Genomic DNA, 8,661 nt, shown 5'->3' with positions numbered 1-8,661 from the left:
CCAATACTATTTCTAACAATCTACTGCAATATTCTGAATTGGTTGAGGAGTCAAATAAATGTATGAGTAAGAATTCAAAAGATCCTGGCACTAGCATAGTTGAAATTGTATATTTTCTAGATGGGCCGAACATTTATGAGAACCCCTGCCAATCTACAACTCCCTGGACTGGAAGTTACAATCCAACAGAAAGCGTAGACTTTCATATATTTTTTAAACTTCCACTAATACCACGACGTAGTATAAAGCATCGTAACTATTCGAAATCGTATTATCCCGTACTGACAGCTGATGAAAGACTTGAGGAAATGAGCAGAAAAGAGGAAGAGAAGAAAGAAATAGCAGAACTGAAGTTGATAAAAGCTAAGGAACGAGTTGCTGCGCGGCTTAAACATGAATAAATTAAGACGCTTAAAGATGAAGAACGCAAGCCGAGATTAATTTGAAGAAAGAAGAACTGAAGAAGAAACAAAATAAAAGAAAAATTAAACAAAATTTTATTTCTAGTATACTTTTGCGATGAAATTAGAATATTTTAAATATAGACAAATATCAAAAAAAAACTATGATTGATTGAGATATTTATGTAAAATCTAATGAAATTATACTGCATAATAGACTTAATTAAGCAGTTAAAGACATAATGAAAGAATAATTTGAGTATTCACTGGAGAAGTTTGGACATCAAGTCAATTTTCTTGATCGTAATGCATAAAGGGTTGTTAATCTCATGGATTTAGAAGAGTTAGAGGGTTCAACATACTAATGATACCCTATTTAGACATAAATTCATCCGGAAGCATGAATGTAAAAGCATAAATTCCAAAATTATGGATATCCAACCTAACGTTACTCACCCTTTAGTTTACAAATGTCTTAAACTTTCAATGATAGTAACAGCTAGGCGGCTAGTTTTTTTTTTTTAATAATTAAGAAATCTAACTCCCAGATTATCATTCAGATGGTATTTCCAGTTTTATTAAAAATCGATCAGCATATTTGTATTACGAACTATCTCAATTAAACTTTTTCTATTCATCCCAAAGCGGCGTAGAGTCGCCTAATGTTGCCAAATGTGAACTGTCGCTTGATTTCTGAGCTAAATGCGTTGTACATAAATTTGTCAGATCTGCAGAAATACTCTGTGATGTGTGCAAACGTCGGGATTCACTAAGTTGGTTCCGTATGTGATGTTCATCTGCAGGGCAGTGTTGAGCGCTGAAAAGAAATTGTAGTTGTATTTCTAGTAAAAAGTACGCACATTTTACAATATATTCTATGAACCATCGAAATTACAGCTGAGAACATTGTGCTTTTTCTGTTTAATTTATTTTTGTATTTTGAGATGTTCGGTCATTAGGCCGAAGGTCACTAGGCCATTTGGTCGAATAAACCATGAACCATGAAGCCATGAAGCCGACATTAGCGCAAATATTTTATTAGAAGTTTATCCCGCGGAGTTTAAAAGACTTCTCGGCTAGAGATAAATTTGCCTAGCTCGATAAGACAAACCTCTTACTATTTTATTGCATGGAGAATAATTTTTTTTCAGTTCTTTCGACTTTTATATGTAGAAATTTAATATCAATTCATACAGTGTCGGACAAAATAATAAGACCACCTTATATAAAATGCAAAATTGATATTTTTCGATATTTTCTTTCATTAAATATCGACTTAGTTTTAAGCAAATTCAATAAGTTATTAATGCTTTTATGAATAATAGGAGTTTAGAACATATCCACCGCTTGTACATTGAAAGAATAAAACTACAAGGAACAGCCCTATGGGTTGTACGAACTGTAGACGTAGGACTGCAAAAACAGAAAAAATTCATTTCTCATTACATTTGGATTAATAAATAATCAAAAATATTTTTTTCTACAGTGAACATATAACCAACTTCACGGATAACCAATCAACATCGAATGGTACATATTGAACCAAACCGTCTTACTCATCAGGTCATTTTATTCATAATGGGCGATCGAATCCAATCAAACTTATTTAAGAAGATCTTAAGAAAGCAGAAGGAAATCTGCGATCGAAAATCGAACTAACATCTGGAACTGATTTAAATGTTTATGGGAGATTCTTAGTCTTGAAAACATTGTAAAAGCTTTTCGATGTTATTGTAATTTTCCTAAAGTACACATATAAATGTCGCGAATGCAGTGGTCTTAATCATATAACGAAGCAAAACATATACAAGAATCGAAAATAATTTTATATATGAACTTAGATGCGTTTTTTGCAACGGTTTTTTGAGTAACAGTGTATTCATTCATAAATGGGCTTTGAAGTACCTATGCATTAGGAGAATCAAAGTGGGATAGATTGCGTGGAAATGAATCTCGTGGAATCAATAAATTGATGGAACGTATTATTTACCTTCGTTGCTCTTTCCATTAATTCGCATGAATTTGTTGCTAAGAAAGTTTTCGTCCCCTTAGCCTGTGATGGAGATGACAATACAATGAAAAAAAACGTTTTCGCTTTGCGCAAAGAAATCTCAGAGACTCAGATGTCTATCATACACGCATGTGACCGCAACAACTTGAACATACCTGCACATTCACCTGAAACAATAAACCCAAGCGAACGGTGTACAGTGCTCGAATTAAATGCGTGGAATTTTGACTATGTTATACATAATTTAAATTTTTAATGCCATGATATTAAAAATCTTTGGATTTATCTATTGGAATCTAGTCTTAGAACTATTTCTGAGCGATATGTGCAAAAAATTTGAAAATTTACCGTGAGATGGCTGAATTATAAGCGTTTAAAATTGGACTACTTTTCGTTGCGTACCACTTTTGTTGAATTTGCACATTTTTGCACATACCGCTCAGAAATACTTCTAAGACTAGATTCCAATAGATAAATCCAAAGATTTTTAATATCGTGGAATTAAAAATTTAAATTATGTATAACATAGTCAAAATACCACGCATTTACACACAGAAGGCTGCGCTTCCCTAGTCTGGCACGACAGATTTATGTACCTAACGCGCAACGCTTCTATGAATGATGTCATCATCGACTATTTAAAAAACAGATTTGGTCGAGCAAGCTCAGTTGCCTGTTGAACGGCAGGCAGAGCAAAGCACCGCGCTGCCAGTGTAGCAGCCTGATAATTTCGTTACACTGGCTGTGGAGACACGTTACGCAGTGCAGTTCAACAGGTGACTGAGCTTGTCCGATCGAACATCATGCTCTTGTGTTGTGCTCGTTTCAAGCACACATTTCATGTAAATCTTGAAAGCACTAAATTATATCATCACTAGCGTTGGCTCATTTTGCTTGGTGCGTAGCTTTCATTCGTGTACGGATTCGATGTACTGACATAGCTGCTTAATTCGAGCACTGTACACCGTTCGCTTGGGTTTATTGTTTGAGGTGAATGTGTAGGTATATCCAAGTTGTTGCGGTCAATTGCGTGTATGATAGACATCTGAGTCTCTGAAATTTCGTTGCGCAAAGCGAAAACGTTTTTTTTTTCACTGTATTGTCAATGACAATGACAATTTGTCATCTCCATCACAGGCTAAGGGGACGAAAACTTTCTTAGCAACAAATTCACGCGAAATTATGGAAAGAGCAACGAAGGTAAATAATACGTTCCATCAATTTATTGATACCACGAGATTCATTTCCACGCAACCTATCCCACTTTGATTCTCCTAATACATAGGTACTTCAAAGCCCATTTATGAATGAATACACTGTTACTCAAAAAACCGTTGCAAAAAGCGCATCTAAGTTCGCATATAGAATTATTTTCGATTCCTGTATATGTTTTGCTTCGTTATATGATTAAGACCACTGCATTCGCGACATTTATATGTGTACTTTAGGAAAATTACAATAACGTCGAAAAGCTTTTACAATGTTATATATATATATATATATATATATATATATATATATATATATATATATATATATATATATATATATATATATATATATATATATATATATATATATATATATATATATATATATATATATATATATATATATATATATATATATATATATATATATATATATATATATATATATATATATATATATATATATATATATATATATATATATATATATATATATATATATATATATATATATATATATATATATATATATATATATATATATATATATATATATATATATATATATATATATATATATATATATATATATATATATATATATATATATATCGTCCGAGGTCACCCTGGTGCGCTCGCGGGCTTCTCTATTTCCACGTAGCTCGAAGCACTCCTCATCTTTCCGGATGACCAGCCCGGCTGGCATCATGCTCGCTATCACGCAGGATGCATCGTGTGATACCGTTCGGTAGGCAGATATCACTCTGAGGCACATCACGCGGTAGGTGCTCTCCAATTTCTGTAGGTAACTGGTTACCCTCAGTGCTCTTGATCATGACGGGCCGCCGTACCTGAGGATAGATACGGCAACGCCTGCCAGTAGCCTACGTCTACTGCGCACACCTTTGAGCTGTTGGACATCATCCTCGATAGTGCCGCAACAGCAGTCGACGCTCTCTTGCATGTATAGTCGACGTGGCTGCCGAAGGTCAGCTTGTCGTCTATAATGACTCCGAGAGACTTCAGACTCCGCTGTGGTGATCACGACTTCTCCCACATGGACAACTGCATGTTGTGCCGACTTGCGGTTGTTGACGATAACTACCTCTGTCTTATGCTGAGCGAGCTCCAGGCCTCTCGCGCTCATCCATTCCCCCACCGTGTTGATCGCGTGTTCTGCAGTTAGTTCTACCTCAGGGATTGACTCCTCATAGACCTTCAAGGATACGTCGTCAAGAAGCCGACGATCTTGACCCCAGGAGGAAAATTCAGTGTCAGAACCCCGTCATACATGAGGTTCCATACCACCGGGTCTAGGATCGAGCCCTGCGGGGCTCCGGCGGTGATCGGAACCCTTTTCTGACCGGCATCGGTCTCGTAAAGCAGTACACGGTTCTGGAAGTAGCTTTCCAGGATCCGGTACAGACCCACCGGTAGGCTCATCCGGTGTAACGAGAGCGCGATTTGATATGTCTCATGATGGAAATGACCTTTAACCAGAACCAGATGTACAGTACATTTCCGGCAATCTCTCCGGATTGGCCACTTGTATTCGTATTTTTCCATAATCAATTGATAGTGCAACTGTTCCCCTAAATGTGACCGGTTTTACATTAAAAATGGATTCACTGTATCAAAATTATGCAACAAAGTCGTCCGAGTGTTTTAAGGGTTGATAAATAGAAATGGCTGTGATTTTTCGTTATTTTTCGTATTTCTGCTGTAATTTTATTTTGCCAATCAGTAACTTATAAATGTGATTTTGAATTCCTTATTCCTTTAAATAACCAGTGAGCTCAATGAGTAGCTACCCGTAGCTACCTACCACAAAATTGTAGTAAGAACTACTTTTATTCATACGAAATTTACTGTTTGTAGCAAGTTCGAAATATGTAGTGTAGTAAAGTATCGTTTATTCATACGAACACGTTCCAACAGGTAGTATTTACTACCAAAATGTAGTCAACTCAAACTTACTACTTTTTATTCATACGACCCACTGTTATGAGTATTATTTAGCACAACTTATTTTTTAAGTTTACCATACTTTGGTTAATAATTTTACATTTCCGCTCTCGGATTCGGTTTATTTAGGTTAAAATAGTTGCCACAATGATTTCAGGTTAGCGAAGGTCAGTTACCTGACTAGTGGGATACGGAAGCTTATGTTTTCTAACTATAATGTATGCATTGTTTGTAGTAGTTTGGAATTTCAACCAAAAGTAATATATCATTAGTTCGAATAGCAAAAATTTCGCATGAATTCATTAAATTTAATTTTTCTGGTGCATAAGCACATATTAATGGATGGTTTTACATTTTCTCTTCTTATCGATCGTTTTGTAAATATCCATGAACCATAATTTAACGTTCGATATATGAATTAATACATAGCATTTCTAATGTTCATTTCTACATCTTCTATGGACCAAGAAAAATTATTTAGCAAACATTTCCATCAAATTTATGGATCTTTTTCTAACATTTTATTGCTCCATTTTGTAATACCGTGGAACATTTTTGTCGATATTATGGAACATATCGACATGTTGTAATGTACATTGCTAATATTCTATGGATCAATGTCAGTTAATCAGTCTAGTCCTTGATCTCGCACAGACCAGAAGCTAAATACACACCGCTCGTTCACAGCAAAGCAAACGAACGAATTTTTACCCGCGTCGCTTCGTTTCTTCTTTACACCAGTAACAGAAAAAAGCCTCGTTGCCCCACGGTGAGCAAAATGAGCGAACAAAAAAGCAAAGTGCGCCCGCTAAGGGAAAACACTGTCGTGATTGACTTTACGCAAACTCGACGAAGACCTACAGTGCGTGAGGTGGAACAGTTAATAAAAGTGAACATGAATCTTGATCTTGCGGCAGTTACACACCTCCAGCTGCATCATACAAAAAACGTGATACTAATAACGTTCCAGACGCTATCCGATGCAGAATTCTTTAGTGTGATGAATAATATGCAACACGAAATCGAATACGAAAACATTAAAACCAAGATCCCCGTCTATATAGACCGAGATTTTACTGAAGTTTTATTGCATGATTTGGCACCGCGCACCAGCTCCGAGTACATTAAAAAATACATGTCCCAATACGGAGAAGTGGAATCCGTCAAGAATGACACCTGGAGAAACTTTTTCCCCGGTATTCTCAACGGGGTTCGTATCGTCAGAATGCAGCTGCACAAACCTATACCATCTTACTTGACCTTCGAATGCAAATCTTCTCAAGGGATTACCTACATTCAAAAAACCCTTTGCACATACCCTGGACAGACGCCCACGTGCCAGTTCTGCAACCAAACGGCACACTACGGTAAACCATGCGCTAAAACTGCTGCGGAAAATGGATCTACTACAACACGCACTGATAAACAGCCTTCCACCGCTAAACCACAGTCAACCGGCCAAAAGATAATCTCCGATAGCCCAAAGCAAACATCCAGTACACCGGCCGCAGGAATGACTAAAAAAGAAGACGGATACACCAAGGTCACTAGTAAACACAAAAAGCATCAAATATCAGCCAACAGTGAACAATCAACCAACTCCAGCGATAGTGATATGGACGTACACGAGAGCGATGAAGAGGACACACAGATTAACCAACAAGCAGCAAACGGTAAAGGGAATAATGGCAATAACGCTTCGCCCCCGAGAAAGATAACGAGAAACAGCAAGCAGTGCGCCCAGGACAGACGATCGCAATAATTTTCGCATTTTTCTTATACTTTTGAAATGTAATTTCCTGAAATGTTTATTATTTCTAAAAAAGGCGAATGACCCTTGTGGTTAAAACCTTTATAAATAAATAATAATAATAATAATAATAATAATAATAATAATGTCAGTTAATTTATGGCGCAAAATATAGCATTTTATGGAACATTTCCAATATTTTTATGGGGAATTGGTTGATTTTAATTGCTCTTTTATTACTATTTTAGTGTTCTTTTGCGACCATTTTATGGTTCAATTTTACATAATCTATGGATCAAATCGCCCTTTTTTTATGGATATATATATATATATATATATATATATATATATATATATATATATATATATATATATATATATATATATATATATATATATATATATATATATATATATATATATATATATATATATATATATATATATATATATATATATATATATATATATATATATATATATATATATATATATATATATATATATATATATATATATATATATATATATATATATATATATATATATATATATATATATATATATATATATATATATATATATATATATATATATATATATATATATATATATATATATATATATATATATATATATATATATATATATATATATATATATATATATATATATATATATATCCATAAAAAAGGGCGATTTGATCCATAGATTATGTAAAATTGAACCATAAAATGGTCGCAAAAGAACACTAAAATAGTAATAAAAGAGCAATTAAAATCAACCAATGCCCCATAAAAATATTGGAAATGTTCCATAAAATGCTATATTTTGCGCCATAAATTAACTGACATTGATCCATAGAATATTAGCAATGTACATTACAACATGTCGATATGTTCCATAATATCGACAAAAATGTTCCACGGTATTACAAAATGGAGCAATAAAATGTTAGAAAAAGATCCATAAATTTGATGGAAATGTTTGCTAAATAATTTTTCTTGGTCCATAGAAGATGTAGAAATGAACATTAGAAATGCTATGTATTAATTCATATATCGAACGTTAAATTATGGTTCATGGATATTTACAAAACGATCGATAAGAAGAGAAAATGTAAAACCATCCATTAATATGTGCTTATGCACCAGAAAAATTAAATTTAATGAATTCATACGAACATCGAATGGTACATATTGAACCAAACCGTCTTACTCATCAGGTCATTTTATTTATAATGGGCGATCGAATCCAATCAAACTTATTTAAGAAGATCTTAAGAAAGTAGAAAGAAATCTGCGATCGAAAATCGAACTAACA

General features: G+C 34.0%; 1 protein-coding gene across 2 annotated transcripts in view; it reads right to left on the bottom strand.

Moving 5' to 3' along the window:
- Positions 1-950: 950 nt before the first annotated feature.
- LOC131690772 (transcription elongation factor SPT6) overlaps positions 951-8,661 on the bottom strand; it is a 752,894-nt gene continuing 745,183 nt past the window's right edge. For both annotated transcript variants that reach the window (XM_058977965.1, XM_058977166.1), the window contains one exon: positions 951-1,218. The gene's annotated coding sequence lies outside the window, so the exon portion shown is untranslated. The remainder of the gene's footprint in view (positions 1,219-8,661) is intronic.

This window comes from Topomyia yanbarensis, chromosome 1 (assembly GCF_030247195.1).
Source record: "Topomyia yanbarensis strain Yona2022 chromosome 1, ASM3024719v1, whole genome shotgun sequence".
Lineage (NCBI taxonomy): Eukaryota > Metazoa > Arthropoda > Insecta > Diptera > Culicidae > Topomyia > Topomyia yanbarensis.
This window is presented reverse-complemented; position numbering and strand designations above follow the sequence as displayed.